Raw genomic sequence first — 17,957 nt, 5'->3', positions numbered from 1 at the left:
AAGAATCCTCCTCAAACCAGCTGCCTGGAACCTATCTATGTCTGCATTCTCAGGTGACAGAACACTGGTCATGCTCCTTGTGGAGAGAATAAACATTCATGTTGATGCAACCCCAGAAGAGCATCCCACTATTAACAGAGGAATGAGAAAGAACTGATGTGCACAGGCAGGGATGTCACTCACCCCCACAGGCACAGGTACAACACAGTCACTGAAAGCAGCCCTGGACAATTCCAACCCCTGACTTACTGATAGAGGGAACTACCATATTCAGAAAGGCTTCTGGAAGTCAAGGAGCTCCAAACAATGAAAGTGGAAGCATGTTCTTCTGTAGGTCAGGTTACACCCACCATATTCACCCCACTGATAGAAGCAAGGTTTCCTGCATGATAAATTCCTGATCAGCAGTGAGTTAGAGAGATAAAATCTGCCCCCATGGGGTTTTTCTCATTGTTTTTCTTGCTGGGACCTTTTTTACTTCTGATCTCGTTATTTCTATTCTGGAACTCATTACTTTCACTTGGTTTGCAGCTATCCTGACAACAGCCAATTTACAAGATTAAAAATTTAACGTTAAAGAAAAAACCTCAAAAGTAAAAACTAGCAATCTGAACAAAAAAAGTCTAATGAAATAACTATATGCAAACAAGCAAATTGCATAGGTAGCAGAAATGGATAGAGAATAATAAGAAAAGAAGCAATAATAGGAAAAGCTGCTTTGGTAACTTAGGTAGGAAAATGAAAAACTTTTTGCCTGATATGTATTTAGAGGCCAATTGAACTGGACAGGTTTTGAAACATGAGGACTTTGCTCCTGGCATGAGTGAGGCCCATAAGAAAAACACACTTCAAGGTCTGACTTGGTGAACACAATTTCTGCAGCAAATCCTTAGTCTTGCCTGGTCTAAGTCACCGAGGGCCTGGTGATGCGAGGGATGAGGCTACCCCAGGCATTGCATGGAAGGGCATTCAGTCAGCCTGGGACACACACTCTCCCTGCAACCTTGCAGCACATTGGGAGGGATAGTTTTGATGCCTGCTCCTGCCTGAAGTGTTTTTGAAGTGTTTGTTGCTTCCCAAAGCCACCTGCAGGGACTGGCTGAGCACAGCCCAGCTCAAGACTGACTTCTAGATGGTTTTCCCTTGTGACCTGATTCATGTTTAACTTCATTAAAAGCCCTTTGTAGGATCAATGCACAGCCCTTTGTGGGATCAATGCCTCAAACCATTCTAGCCATCTTCAAGATCTGGGTTGTGGCTTTTTGCACCATATCATCACTTCATACCACATTCACCCCAAAAAGCAACTGGGTTTCAGACCCCCCCACGAGACACAGGCTCAGCTAATGCTGCAGCTTCTTCTGAAGACCACATCCCACAGACAGACAGACAGACAGCAGCCACTCAGCTGTGTGCAGAGCAGAGGGACCCTACTAACCTTTTACTCCTTCCTTCTGCAACACTATTGCAGCAGTCTCCATCTGAGGGGTTTCCTTCCCAGATCCAAACGAACTGAGCACATACCAGTGCTATCAGCATGTGGATGTTTCACTTGCAGGACTCCATTTGTTTTGTTCAGAAGACAAAATATCAAAACTACCTTATTTTGCTGGCCTGACCAAGGCTAATGAGAGCATGTTGAGAGCAGCCAGGATCGCTGCTTGTGTTTGCAGACATTGAAGCTTAGGAGGAAAGTCTATTACAAGAGCTTTTTAGGGGTGGATTTAGAGCACAGAGGAAAGGGGATACCCAGGGTGGAGGCAGTGAGGGGACACACAGATCTACTGGTACAGAAGTCACTCTGCTGGGCTGGGGAAGACTGGGCTCCCTGGGAAGGCTGCCTGCACAGCCTGGTCCCAAGCTGCACCACCTTCCGGAGATGGATTTTCTCCTGGGAGCATATTTGAGCTTATTTAGCTAAGTGCATCAAAAGTAAAAAATAATAGACAAAAACATCAAGAAATGTAAGACAAAATTAGCTAGGATAAAACCTGTGTGAGGGGTGGCATTATAAATGCCTAGGAATAATCACAGCCCACCCAAGACTATTTTCAAAGGAAAGTAGCTCAGCTTTGATGCCTTTGGAGTCCAAGGACTTTGGCTTTTTGCTTAAACTCCTTCCATTGTGTTTCATGTTTTCTCAGGGGAAAACACAGGCATCAGAAAAACACCCTTTTTAAGTAGGCTGCAGCTGAAGAAATGGCTTCATCTCCTGTGAAGAGATAAGAAGTGCTTTGCTTTTCAAGAGGTTGAAGTAAACAAAAATCAGCAATCAAGGGAATCAAAGTGCCCAAAGAGTCTTTGCTCACTGCTTGTCAGTGCTGAACAAGTTCTATTAAAACCAAAAAACCAAACCAAGCCACAACCCCAGAATCACAACAGATGTTCAGGCATTCACACTGCCCTGCCTAGCTACAAGAGGAAGAAGTGACACAGCAAGAAGAGATGCTGAAGTGTACTTTTCCCCAGGAAAACAAAAATAAAAGCTCTGTGAGAGACACATTCAAGACCTGCACCCTGTGGAGCGCAGTGGGAACATTGCCTGTGCTCACCACTGCATCCCTGCTACCCTCAGTCCCATGTGATGCTGCATCAGGAGCCCCAGGGCTTTGCTTCCTCCTGTGAGGGTTGATGTTTGCCTCCATCCCCATGCAGCCCTGCTCCAGCTGCATCTTGCAGCTCCCTTGTGAGCTGTGATCATTGCTCACCCTTCTGCCCTCTTCTCCAGGTGGTGGTGGTGGTCTGCTCCTGGCCTTCCAGGGTCACTGCTTTCTCCCACACCCTCTGACCATCCTCACAGCCCAGCCAGGGGCATGGCAGAGCCAACAGCTCATCCCCGGGGCCACAGGTGCCACCCTACCCATAGAAGGCCCTATGGAGCATGAGGACAATTCCCTGCAGCTCTCCCATGAACTACTGGAGTTAGGTTGGAGGCCATACAGGTGAGGGGACAGGATGGTGGCACTCAAGAGCAGATTGGCAGCACTCAAACACTCAAAACAATCTGCAAGGAGCAGATGGTGTCTCAGGAAGCACTACACATACCTGGCCAGGGGCCAGAAACACAATGGCCACCACACCAACTTAGCAGCAGCAGACAACTCTGTAAACAGCCTGCAGACAAGCTCCTGCATAAATCACAGAGCCTCAGACAGGGTGAGGAACCCCATCCACAAGTACAGGGCAGTGAGATGCTGTTTCCTGAGCATGGCAGGGATGCTGACAGCAGCAGAAGGCAGTGGGAGCAGCACAGCCCCAGCAGCAGCACGGCAGGAGAAGGCATCTCAGAAACCTGCCTGCCACCCTCTGCTCCTGGCAGAGACTGACTCAGGTTGCTGAAGTCCAGCATTTATGTTTTAGCTTTGTACTTTCCTTAGGCTGGCCGTGTTCTTATTTCCCTCGTGGAAACGCAGGTCCAAGGTCTACCCTTTCTCCTCACAGTGCTTCCACATCCCCAAACAAGTTCATATCCCCTGTGCAACCCTCAGCTCTGCTGCAGGCTGTGAGCCAGTGTCCAGCCAGTCCTGGGACAGCAGCAGATGGGTACAATCCTCTCACTGCTGCAGCAGAAAGGCTAGTAGGACAAGCCCTGCTCTATTGTCCACCAGAGGATCCACCTCCCCCTCTTCAGGCACTGCAGATTTTAGGTTTCTGCAATAGACACACGGACCTTGATGCTCTTTATGATCAAATGGATGTGTCATGTAGGGCCCTCCTAGATAAAGTGGCTTTCAATGAAAAGGCTGTTTGTAGTCCTATAAATTATGGCATTATTTGAAATAGGAAAGTCATTAGCAAACCATTGCCAATCAGCATTTAATGAACCAGAATACAAGAAAACTACTATCATAATTATCTGCTGTGGTAATTTTACATTTTCTTTCATTAAGTGAATGAAAAGTAAAGTGACCACAATTATCTGAGATTCTAAGTGAACTCTCCCAGCCCTCCCACAGTTACTTGACTATGTGACACTATAGTTTCCTCTGACTGCACAGATAAGAGAAAGCCACCCTGGGGTGCACCACCATGTGCATTGTATAGGCAAATACAAAAGAGAGAGAGTTTTACCTACCAAAGGATGTGGATGCAGCTATTTTGTGGGCAAGGATGAGATCTTGTCTTCACCAAAATCAGTGAGCTCCAGTGAAGTGCCTTCAGGCTAAACTTGGTGTCAGCCAGAAGAAAAAGACCAGGTTCATTAGTTGTGTGTGGTCTGTACCAGTCCCCTGGGTGGCAGGAGGCTCAGAAACATTGCAAAGGCTCAAAAATACCCAGAGGAACAAGGACATCCCCTTCCAGCAGCGTGTCACTCTGCTAAGCTGGGAAGGGGTCAGTGAAGGGAATCTTCTGTTGCATTGTGGTGCTTGTGATATGACATAAATTAACGGTGACTACACTGCTGCCTCCCAGGAGCGCCACTATGGCTATCAAGGTTGTGCTGCTGCAGCCAGGAGGGCACTGAAACACTCTAGACTTCTGCTCTGCAGTGAAGTCTGTAAACCCAGTGACCTGACACTGCTTGACAGACAGAGGAGAAGACATCCAGCATATTGAGGCTGTTAGCAAGAGCCAGGGAACAACAAACAGTGTCGCGCTATGAAATTAAATTGAAATGCAATAAAAGTCTCACATGGGAAAATATGCAGATCAACCTGAACTTTGTCACTTTGCTGAATTATAGCACGTTTGGTGACAGGGATTGCTTTTCAACTGGAAAGTAACAGATTTTTCTCTCTGATGTTGCTGAAATCTGGACATAAAAAGCAGTTCTCTTAGGAAGTGACAGTGGAAATACAATAGAACTTCTAGAGGATGTCGCTTCCTTTCATTCAAAGGGATATCAGTTTTAAGGAGAATTGAAGTTTTAATCAAAGATCTTTCTTATGTTTGTCAAAAGCAGGGAAAAGTGACAACTGCTTGTTGGCTGTTGGCTCGTGCTGAGCCAACCCTTTGAATATTATTCCAGTTGATTAAATTTGCATTGCTAATAGGGGAGAAGCCATATGCCTTGCACACCTGTAGAATACAGCTCCAGGTTTTGAAAGGTTATTAACGCACCATTGTGTTGTGGTGAGGAAGGATTTTATGGGAGCAGGATGAGGAGCTGCTGCGGGTGCAGAGTCCCCTGTCACTGCTCCCCTCCCATGCTGTGCATGTGCTCCCTACACAGCTCACCCCAGAGCTGCCAACACGAGTGTAGCAGCAAGGAAGGGGAGAAACCTGCCTCTTCCTAGGCAAAAACCCTTCGGCTTTAGCAGGGAAGTGTCTATCAGGGCAGCATGAAGTCTCACTTACAAAAAGGAAAAAAAAAAAAAAGGAGCATGCAAGAGATTTAAACCTTACAGAATGGCTTATAAAGGTAATGGAATTGCTGATTTCTGTATGGCTTCAGCTGAATTTTAGATGTCTTGGGTAAAACTGAGGGGTTTGTTTTTCCTGTTGTCCAGTTAAGAACCTTGTCATCACTAGAGATTGCTGAAATTAATGCTTTCTCCTTCAGGTCATATTCAAAAAATTAAACAGACTACTCCTACTCCCCTTAAGACTTTGTGGAGGGATTTTATCCTGATTAAAGCATTAAAAATTAATGCCACTCAGAACAAGTCCCTTTGGATTCTACAGACTGCAGCTATTGCCTGTCTCCTCCAGGTATTTCAGTGACATTATCTGTAATTAACATTATGTGTCTTAGCCAGTGGCTTTTTGTCAGAGAATTTTCAGCAGTGTAAATGGGAGCCAGCTCTTCCTGCTGTGAAAACCTGCCTCAAATGCCAGGCAGATCTAGTCTTGTCCTCTTTCTGGCATGCAGCTTTATTAGCAGTGAAACAAACACTATATTGAGACAATTTAGTGTGCATTTAACTTTCCAGGCTAAGGATCCTGCTAAGAACCACTTCTCAACACTCACTCCCACCCCTGCCATATTCAGGTTCAGACACCATTTGCTTTTTCCACTTAAAAGCTGTTGTCTGGGGAGGAACAATGCATTCCGAGAAACTCAGCTGAGCTCACTCTGTCTTTGATACAGGTGGGAAAGTGTTTGGTCTCATGATGAAAAATCACTGCCAGGAACTCTCACCCACCACCAAAAAAGCCCTGGGCAGCATTACTTTCACCAGTCACCAACCTCACCAACCCAGCCTCAGGTTTTGGGAATAAGTTTCACTCTCCCCTGAATTTCCAAAACTTTTTTTGACTAATTGAGAGCCCTTTAAGGACAGTCAGACAGTGAAGCTCTTCACAGCAATGGTGCAGAAAGTGTCACAGAAACATGGGCTGGTATTTGTTCATAGGCATGTAGCAGCATTCTTCCTCCTCCATGGGTGTCTTTGGACAGACAGAAGGAAATGCAAGCCTGAGTGCACTTTTTCCTAAAGCATGCTGATAATCCTGACCCAGCAATGAGGAACCAGCAGGACAAACACTGCTTTTTGTGCAAAACCATAAAGGAAATACCTGTTGTAACAGGTATTCCAAGCTCTGGGATGAGTCCAGGCAGCAGCACCCAGACCACAGCCAAGCAGTTCTGGGGAGTGAGAGCCAGTGGTTCCCTGCACAGGGACTGGGAAGGAGCCCTGCAAGGCAAGGGGACACAGTGAGGGAGTTGCAGTGGCTGCAGGTGACACCTCTGGCCCAGTGTTTGTGAAAATCAGTGCTCTCCTGCAAATACCCAAGGAAAGATTTGGCACTTGGGATCTTAAAAGACACAGGAGGAGAGTTGCCCTGTTTGTTGGCTATATTCATGTGTATATTAAACTTGCACTGCTTTGGTCCCCCTACACTGGCTGGAGAGAGGCAGCATTGGCTGCATCTTCTGATGCACAATGCCTTGTCCCATTCCACCAGCATCCCTTCCTTGGTTTTAAAAATACATCTGCACCAAGACAGGTGATTCCTATCATGATGCCTGGAATCACAGGTTGTCTTCAATAAAGGACTTTTTTCAGAGCTAGCAAGAACATTGTTACTATAGTCAGTTTGTCAGAAACTTCTGTTTGGGCTCATTAGCAATTTGCCTTTTTTAATTGCAAAGTCATTTAGATTTGATAAAGCTTGTTGTCAGTTTCCCAGAAATGTCTGAGGTGATAATTGCCATTTAAAATATATGCTTCAGAAAATCTTTCATTTCAACTTATTTGTCAAATTATGAGGCGTTTCTAAAACCAACAACTTTTTTTTTTTTACATTTCCAAACAAAAAATATCTGGGATAACAGACAGGATGAAGGAGGCAGTGGTGGCATGAAATGGCTTCAAAAATTCCAAATTGTTGACCTTACACAAGACAGAAATGTGAAACCCTCAAAATTATTAGTAGGACAAGAAATCAAACCACCCAAAGGAACATATATTGGTGCCTCAGTGCCCACACAGGATTCATTATAACATCAGCCACGGTCAAGGTGATGTTGGATACCTGTTTTTCCTAGAGTTCCAATGACTCAGCCACCCAGCACAGATGAGATGCCTCCTCCTGCAACAGCCCACACCAGCAGCCAGCAGGACTCACCAGTCTGGCCTGGATGCCCAAGCTATTCCTGTTGCCTTTCCCAGAGCTGGAAAGGTGCCTGTGTGGTGGGAAAAGGCTGCTTACAGCAAAGGGCAGCTCTGCTCAGTTTTAAGAAGGGTACTGAGCACAGATTCCTATAGCAGGCTTTTTCTAAGCTTCCACAGTGTTTACTCCTTCCCAGACAAGAGAACAACAACCAAGGAAAGCAACAATTGCCACATAATTGCAATATTCTGAAAATAATCAACTTCCTTTGCTAAAGGAGCATCTTTCTAACACAAGTACAGGAGTAAGATTGAAATTAGGCTCCAAGGTAATGAAAAACGTGCAAGGACTTTTAAAATAATTCCCAGTAGAACAACAGAGCCTCTTCCAGGCTCTGCACTGACATCCTACATCTGGGACAGCTCATTGAAAACACCCACGGTACAGAGCAGAGCCTGAGCTAGGGACAGGAGAAAAAGCTTCGTGGAAGAGGTTGGAGCCCTATTCAAGGTGAGCCAAGGCAGGTCAAGTGGTGTGAGCTGGAGAAGCCTTGGGCACAGTCAGCCTTAAGAGACAACTAACAAGGCACAAACACATCCCTTTAGGAACAAAGGAAACTCCTCTCAGCCCCACTGCACACAAAGCTCAAGGACGTGGTGTGTCAGCACACAGCTCCGCTCTCTACTCTCTAACTTGGAAAGGACCTTGAATGCTCTGTTTAAATTTAATTTATAGACAAGAAACCCAAAGTTTCTTAAAAGAGCACATCAATAAATTAGCATCAAATTTTGCTGCCTTGTCAAGGATTAGCAGTTTTAATCCATTTCAAGTATGAATTGGGAATTAGAAAATAGTGCTGAGATATTAATAACAAGTAGTTCAGTGTGTGCCCTTAATTTGCTTAAATTTAAAAGGGCTGGTAGGAATTTTTATGCAGTAGAGATAGAGCTGAGCAGATAGAATAAGAATGTGTTAATGGCTCAACATACCTAGAGCTTTTGGGCTAAAGCTCTGTTTTTCTATTACTTTCTACATCAGATATTTGCTGGCTGCTTGAGGTCTTCTGCTAAATCCTTCTATTACTGACAGTTGCTGTCTCCAGTCATTCACCTCCTCTTTCCATCAGCAAGTGGGAAGGTAACTGAAGATGTGCTTGAATAACTAGAAGTTGCCTGTTAGAGCCTGCAGTTCAGAGTGTTAGAGTCAGCCCGTGCTCACACATTCACATCCTCTCTGGACACATTACCTGCACACAAAGGAGCCTCCAGCCAAAATGCTGCACTTCCAAAAGCACAACAGGTGGGGATAAAGGAGGTAAGATACACCAAAGGGCTTTTTAACTGATTGTCAGCACCTCAGGGATAAAATTTACATACCCCAAGGTATTTGGAGAACACCCATAAAGCCTGCTCTCCAGCACAGCCCCATAAATCATCTCTTTAATGGGTGTTAATGGGCTGGTGCCTTCAAAGCTTTTCAGTCAGCATAGATGTTTCCTCTTTGACAAACTACTTTGATCATTTATGCTACTAGTTATTTTTAATTCAGAAAATGTCATATTAATTGTTTGAAATGTGCTGTACAACAGGCCATGGTATTGTTGATTGCCTTCCCTAAACTCCTGCAAAACAACTATCAAAAGTTTGGTCCAGGCACGTAAGAAGGAAATGCAATTAATATAAATTGAGCTGTAAGCTAAGATTCTTTTTCTCCTCCCAGATAACAGTAGATGCCATTAGGATAAGTTGTGCAAAGAAGTTGAGACAACATTCTTCTATTACGATCATAAATCACAGTGTCTTGAGATAACCTCAATTACAATATGCACCTCGTTCCCATGGGCCTTCCCATTACACAGGGAAACACAGAGGTGTTCCAAAACCGAGAAGAGATTGCACAACCAAAGTGAAGAGAGCAGAGACCATGCACATGAATAGTTGTGTTCCAGTAGCAGAAAACAGTGCTCTTTTTTCCTAGGCAGAATGACAACAGTAGAAACCTCATCATGTCACACAGTCACTGTACATTACACCTCTAATCTCATCTGTCCAAAGTTCTTCAACAACTCAGTGCATTTTCCCTTTTAAAAGAACTACTGTGGTTCATCTGGAGCATAACAAGGAGGGTGACAAAAACCCAAAGCTAAACCCGACAGCTGTGGATCAACAAAAACTGCTGGTACTGGATGACACACCAACTGCATGGAAAGAGGGACAGATGACCAGCTCGGGTGCTCCATGAGTAGCACTGGATGCTGATCAGGAGATGAGATCCCACCACGGGGTGTGCAGGACTGCTGACTGGATCCAAATATTTTGCAGATGATAAATTGCTCTTAAGTAAAATGCTCCTGATAACATAAGAAAAAAAATTTTATGATAAAATTTAAGCCGTTTAGTAGTATTTCCTATCAACCACACCATACCTTTTGCTAGGATATATTAGACTAAGATGAAGGAAATCACAAAAACATTAGGTAACATGGAAAGAAAATGGTTAAGACAATATTTGTCCTCAGTTTGACCTTATTTTGGAATAGGCCATAACAAAATGAAAGTAAATCTTTCAAAACAGAGGTACAGGTTAAAAATGCTCCTAATTAAAAAACAGCTGTAAACAATCTATTTAAATGAAACAGCCTGAATGAATGAGGAGAGGAGGTGCATCCCACCTCCTTCCTTCCTTTGAAACAGACCAGATGAGCTTACTGCACTTCCAAGTTGTTGACATTACTCCAGAAGTAATCATGTTGCTGTCTAGCCAGGGAAGATTGATGCCTATCTGTACTGACAGACATGCTGATGCCTCTTCTCCTTAGGTTTCCAAGGTTATGGTTTGACAGTCAATTAAAAAGTTCTCTCTTCCTTGACAAACTGTTGGACTCCACTGACATCCTCTTGCCCCTTCCCTACTGATAAAAGATCTTCACCTTGTCCCTTTGACCACAGGGATTTCAGCAGCTGACTGAAATCAGGGACCCTGTTTCAGCAGCCTGTTTTTGGATGACTTTCTTCAAGCTCTTCTGTACCACAGAGGAGCACCATGGCACCCACCACTGGGCACCACTCACATCTCCTGCCAAGGTAACAGAGGGACACAAATGTCACAGCTGCTCTCATTTACACAGCAGTCTCACTTAGCAGTCACAGCCATATACTGCAAAATTGCTGGTTCCACACTGCCTCCACCACCCCTGCCAGAGAAGGACAGATGGGGGTCTGTCACCAGAGTGCTGCCCTTGCCTCCCCCTGCATGGCAGAGAGAGGCAAGGCATTGTCACTGTAGCAGGATCCAAGGGAGCAAACCTGGACAGCATGGGAGATGCCAAAGTTGCACATTCCCAGCTTCATTCTTCTACCTGTAGATGGCATGGATATACCTTGCTATCTCAAGCAGCTCTCCACTCCTGCTCACTTGCTTAGTAGGCAGAGTTCTAGAGATCAGCACTTTTAAACATCAAGTACAATCTAGTGGGTGAAATTAACACCCACCAGACGACACAGGACACCTATATAAAGTATCTGCTTAGAACATCAATGCTTTTAAGGGCATTGAAAGTAATACTCAAGTGAGAAACAACTGTAGGAACTATTGCACTTGGCTTTGCAGTAATGTCTTTATGCAGTGATTTCCCATGGCAAATGGAGCTGTCTGCAGAGCGAAAAACAAAACCCGACACACCTCCAAAGAAACAAACAACCAGGAGAAAGCCATCTGAGCAGAATCCAAGCTACACAAAGTGTAGGACTATGCCTGTGAACTTCACCCACTGAGACATCCCTCAGTAAATACTATTGCTGAGACAAGCTGTAGGAGGCTGTTCTCGGGAGAAGCCGCCTATCTGGCTAAATTTGTTACTGTGCCTGTGTAGCTTTGGGCTGCTTATGGAAAAAGTACTTCATTCCCTCGAGGTTCAGAGCAGCGCTTAGTAAGAATGACAGGAAAAAGTCAAAAATCCTAGCAAGTGTGACTGCCAGGAGAATGAGGTACCCTTGCATTTCTGTAACTCTCACCCTCCCTCCAGAATTTATCTAGTTAAGCACTTTTGTAAATCAAAACCACAGCATCTTTCTTTAGGCACTCCTGAAAAGTTTATCCTTAACCTTAACTAAAAAACACTCAGATTTATTTTTTCCCCAAAACATTTTGACATTTTTGGCATTTGATTAAAACAAGGGATTTACTCTGTGCAGAAAGCAAATCTCAAACAGAACTTAATACCTTCAGATGAGAAACGCCCACAAAACTGACTCTGTGTCTGCAGAGAGCTGGAGGTTATCTGTGAAAGCCTGCTTGCTGCAATGCCTCTCCTCTACAGAAAAATAATAACGATATTAATTTGGGGCATTCTGTTTAGCTGCAGTGTTCAGAAACCATTCCTGCAAAGGGTTCTCACATGGTGCCATTAGCACCTACTTGCAATGCACAAATTAAGTGTGTAGGCAGGACTGTGGAGAAGTGAAGTCAAAATAATTCGTATGTGCAGCTACCTAGGACACTGCTTAAAAGACACCACAGAAATCCTGCACATAACTTAGTACTTCTCATAGTAATTTCAGTAATACTCCAAAATTTTCTCCTATGCTTAGAGCACCTAGCAGCTTCAGGTCCCCTCAACTCCTGACTTGGATAAATAACCTCACCTTAGAGCAACACCTGTTTGCTGAGAATGTATCCTTATTTTACCTCTCCCCATACCTGAGCCAAGCTCTGCTAGTCATTGCAGAACATATAAATCACACACCCTTTTGGAAATGAAAAAGCATTTGAAGTCTGGACTGACTTCACACTGTGGACATGCCAAAAGTTAGAAGAATTAAGTTGGCCAAGAAACAATAAGCATTAAATCATGCCTGCGTTAGGGACAAGGGTTTACTCTGAAAGAGCTACTGCTCTGTTATTTTATTTTCTCATTCTTTTTAGAGCTGATGAAGGGGCAGGGAAATAACAGATTAAAAATTACATAGAGGACAAGATTTTAATTGCAGCTTTTGCATTTTGAGCTTTGAAAACACACCCATATTCTTCAATGGGTTTGAGAAATGCTAACCTTCATTCTTAAGTGACTAAGATATCTTGTTCACATTCATAAAATCCTGATTCACTCTGTAGCATAAACCACAATGGACTGGGAGTGTTTATCCTTTAAAAAGATCAAATGAAGCAACTGGCAATGCAATTAACTCCTTTTTAACACTTAAGAAAATATAGAGGCAATTTCTCTGAGTGTGCAGAGATACCACATGTATTTAGTACCCTGCACCAAAATTCAACCTTGTTTAAAATAGAAAGCCACATGGAGAAATGGGACTGGAGAACAACACCCTTTTACAGACCTGCAAAATATTCAGGGCTGTTTTTTCAGCCAACGTGTTTCAATTCAAAGCAGAACACTAAAGAACAGTGTCAGAAGCAAGGTTTCATCTTGTGTACCTAGACTTCTTATCAATTTAATCAAGATAAATTGGCACTGCCTTATAATTTGCTGTATTTGAGAGTTCCATAAACACCTCTAGCTTGTGTTGTGCTATGCAAATTATTAAATGAATATAGAAATGAAGACGAACCTCTCCAAGATGTTCTAAGTACTGAAAGGAATAATGAAATTTGATCTTTACTCTGTATTTTGGTGTCTGATTTTTCAGCTTTTAATATCAAAATACTCCTCCCCTCCATATCTATAAATCATACTCATTCTCCAATTCTGCCCCTCCTAAAGGTAAGTAATTGCACAAGCTCCCCTCTGTATTTATCTCGCTGAGAACATATCCAAAGGCTCTGAGGGAACTGGCAGAGCGAGTGGCTAAGCCACTATCCATCATATTTGAGAAGCTGTGGCACTCCACTGAAGTTTCCACTGATTACAAAGGGGGAAAAAACCCCCATCTTTAGAGAGGTAAAAAAAGACACAGGGAAATAAAGGAGCAGTCAGTGTCACTTTGGCGTGCCTCAAGATCATGGAGCAGATGCTCCTTTCTGTACCAAGGCATGTGGAAATCAAGGAGGTGGTTGGTGACAGCCAACACGGCTTCTCCAATGGCAAATCATGCCTGACAAATTTGGTGTCCTTCTGTGATGGGGTTAGAGCACTGGAGGACAAAGGAAGAGCAGCTGGCACCTACCTGGACTTGTGCAAAGTGTTTGACACAGTCCTGCACAACATTCTTTTTTCTAAATTGCAGAAACATGGATTTGATGGGTGTGATTGGTCTGGCGGAAGGTGTCCCTGCCCATGGCAAGGAGTGTGGAGCTCTGTGATCTTTAAGGTCCCTTCAAACACAAGCCATTCTGTGATTCTGTGACTACTTACGCCAAGCATTCATCTGGATCCAGTGCAACCAGAAACAACGTGCCTTCTGTCCTCCAGTGCCATCCCAAAGCTCGCATTTTAAATACGGTTGGTCAAGTTGTCCTATCATTCCCCTAACTGAACTGCAAAAATACAGTTTTTTTTAATAAATAACACTATTTTTAGTAAGGTACAGAGAGTCCTTTGGGTTCAGCCATTCCCCATTGCTGCACGTTCTCCAACTTCAATGCAGTTATATCAAAACAACACAAGTGCTAAGGGCACAGAAGGTCTTGACTACTTGGGGTGAGCCAAGCTGTAACTCATTTGTCTCTTAGGCACACTCAGTTATTTCGTTGTTCACAGCTGTACACACAGGGCCAGCCTGGGGCTTCTGAAGAGCTTGACCAGTATGGCCAAGGCAGCTATTTTTTACCAGGGGCCTACACAAGGGAGGTATTTCATTCCTGGCCTATTAACACCCAGTTATGATCAAACTTATGCCAGCATCTCAACCTAAATAAATCCGTGGGCAACCAAATGACAGTAATTGTCTCCTCAACTATCACACCTGAGTCAAAGCCTTCCCTGAAATTAATGATCTAAAAAATCTCCTAAACTCAGCTACAGGCTGCTGTGAAGAAATAACATTCACCTTCAGGGAGTTTTTCATGGAAAATAAGTGTCAAACTTGGAACACAAGCACCCTTATAAAGTTGATAAACTAGAGTTGCCGGAAAAATAAAAGCTGAGACAAACTGCCTTGAGAAAGTTGACCTTGGCATTGATCACAAATGTCCCAAACCAAGGGAGAGCAGTGAAGTCCATGAGCCTCCAAGGATCTCTCTTTGCACCAGGGTCTCTAAAATAAGACTTTGCAAACTGCTTTTCACTGTGCCTGATAATTTCTGGATGTCACAGCAGAATAATGTGGCTGAAGAGAAAAACCACCAGGCGGCAATTTTTATTCCATTTTCCCTGACACCCACTAGCATCAGTGTTGACTTCTGGCAAATGGAATGCTATGGGTGTTCCAGAGGACTGGAAGAAAATAGATGGCCTGAATAAGCAGATGGACTTGAAAACCATAATCTTGCATGAACCCAAGCAAAATCACAGAAAGGCTAATATGCTACACAAATACAGAAGAATTGAGATTATAACAAAACAGAATGTCCCATCAAGATAACTCTCTTGAAATTCTCAGCTCTGGCTGACAGAGATGACCCTGTTGATTCAATATGCTTCTGTATGGTTTTTCACTCAAATGAGTGACTTTATGCCTGCTGGTGCTGCAGGACAAGATGGTATAAAGTCAGCACTATGGGTACATCAATGTAGATCAAAGTTAATTGAAAGACCATTAACTGGTAAATCACAAGAAGCAGCTGTGGCATTATAAACCCACTCACACTGCAAGCTGAGTTCAGGCAAGTCACTCTTGATTTCCCAGCAATAAGGGATTTACACAGAAGAGACATCAACAGCTGGCAGGTAGCAGTAGCCTCATTAGGTCTGTGAACTCCAGGCCAAAGAACCTATTTCACATTAGATCTGCAACGAGGACAATGTTTACAAAGCCTGATACTTGATCCAGTCCTTCTGCAGAGCAAGGACATTCATCTGTCTCTCCTGCCAGTGGAGGAACTTCAGTAAAGCATTGCCTGACTGGCTTCTCTTCTTACATCTAGAGATGTGTTGGACAAAGTGCTGTATAGATTCTCTCCTCACCAAGCCTGCTTGGATACCTCCTTTCCTTTTACTTGAAGATACAAACACCCACTGGGACCAGCACCCTTCTAACTGGTCATAATATGTCACTTTACACACTACCTGGGTTCTCAGAGTCGAACTGCCGTAATCCTGCAAACTCCTTCAGGTTAAACTCAATGCACAGACTCCTCTCTACCTTCACCTAACCAACATTGTCATCTGGCTGGTTGTGTCATGCCTGATCACTAACACGGACTTCCTTCAAGTTTGAAAAATATGATCTTGTCCTACAGGCTTCTGCAGAATATGACCTGACAAGGGGTGTTAAGTCCCACACATACTCCTACTAGAGTCTCATTTCCAGGTTTATAAACTAGAAAAAAAAAAGGTAAAAAATTTCCCAGCCATATCCAAATGTCTGAACTGCAACTTTCACAGTAATTTCTTGATCCATCAGGACTGTATTTGCTATTCATGTAAGTGTTAACCCAGCAGGAATAATAAGCCTATCCTAATCAACACTGCTCCTTCTCATTTGCAGAAGGGCTGATGGACGGAACTGAACATGCCTCCAGACTGCCAGAGCTGCATGACACACTGTCCTGCCAGCTTTTGGAAAAAAACCACATTAATGATTTATTCATCCAGCAGAAGTTGTGACAAATCAGCATTGCCCAGTCCTAGAGCATCAACACCACGTATTTTACTGACTCATGTTCCAGCTTAGTGCATCCCTCCCGAAGTGATGGGTATTCTTCCCCTGATATCCAGGACATGCAGGTGCAAATTACTGAGCAAAAATGTATGACTCAATGGTCCTCAAAGCCTGTTACCTGCTGGGAGACTCCTCTGCTACTCATTTTCACTGGGGGAAAATATCTGGAGGCAGGAAAGGCTCTGCTGATCTCTCATGGCTGTCCTCCTTTACTCATGTAAGCCTGGCCTACATTAAAATCCTACTGGAAGCTGAGACCAAATTTTAAGTAGCTCCCAAGGAAGACCCAGTTATACCAAAAGAAGAAGGTGGCCTGTTAAATCTAGTTAAAATTTTTGAAAGGTAGCAGTTCTTGGCCTGGAACAATTTTATGCCTAGCCTGGAGGCTCATGCCCTTAATCACAGCAGGACAGCACAATGGTAGTTTTTTAGAAAACATAGGGAAACACATAGTCCTGCATCAGCAAGAAACAAAGATGAGCCATGCAAATACAATCTCTTGGACACCAACTGATGCTCCACACCCATCTGTCCATACATAACCTGGCACCTCCCTTCAGACAGCATCCCCCTGTCCCCACCTTCATCAGGCAAATGACCTTTTCCAAAAAATGACTTGGCAGCTGCAGACCTGCACTACACCTTCAAATCTGGAAGATGACATTTTCTTTATGCATAGTCCTGGTAGCAACAAAACACATTTTATTCCCAACAGCAACCCAAGAGGCAGGATTCAGACCTACTACTGTGGAAGAAAGCAAATTCAGCACACAATTTCAATTACTTGGGTTAGACAACTGATTTCCATTACTGCTAATGGGATTTATGCATCCATCCAACTAAGCATGGTACTGAAAATCTGCACCTCATTCTGACCTCAGAAGTTTTTCTTCCCCATATAGCTTTAAAAGAGCAGAATAAAATGCAAATAAAATGAATGCTGTGTTAATCACTGCCTTAGCTTTGCGCCATTAGCAATGCCTTTGCCTCTCTTGAGTGGCTTATTTTATTTTCAATAGACATGTTTCCCCACTCCAGTGATGAAGCTGTTGTCCCAGGTATTCTGTCTGCCCTGGGTTTATAATCTGCCTGTACTGGCAAGTTCCACTTTCATTCCTCTTTCTAGAGGTATGAAAGCTCAACTGCTTTGAGATCCTTGACTTTGTCAGACATCTTCCAGAACTTGATCGTTCCTTTCTGTTGAATTAACGCTGCATGGGGAATCTCTTCCCTCACCTGTTTCCTACATGGAAAGCACAGGTCTGGAGGAACACTCACCCCCAGGAAGTGCTGGGACAGAAAGTCTGCTTAACACTGCGCTGTCACTAATGCTCAAAAAGCACACAGTCCTATTTTTCAGGGGTAAGAAACAGTTAAAACTTGAAATGCAGCAATGAAAATGAGAATGTCAACACCTCTTTGTCTCTTGGATGATTTACAGATTAGCTCTGTTTATTTAATAAGAAACCATGACATGGCCACCTGTTTAGCAAAGTCTGTGCAAGCCTCTTGCTAACCTTTGCTGCATTTCATTTTTCTTAAACTGTTTATAGACATGGGAGGGTTTCATCCCAACCAGAGTCTTGGAGCTTCCTGGTGGTTTTAATAAAAAGGTCAAAGTGAGAAAGGAGTGATTGTGTGCTGAAGCAGGAGGCAAAGCTCACAGGAGAGGCATCCTGCATGGGGATGAAGCACAGAGGGATGACATCAAGGAAATTCTAGAGATTTTATTCTTGTTGCTCA

The sequence above is a fragment of the Lichenostomus cassidix genome, chromosome 4A, assembly GCF_008360975.1.
Source record: "Lichenostomus cassidix isolate B80296 chromosome 4A, HeHo_3.0, whole genome shotgun sequence".
Lineage (NCBI taxonomy): Eukaryota > Metazoa > Chordata > Aves > Passeriformes > Meliphagidae > Lichenostomus > Lichenostomus cassidix.
This window is presented reverse-complemented; position numbering follows the sequence as displayed.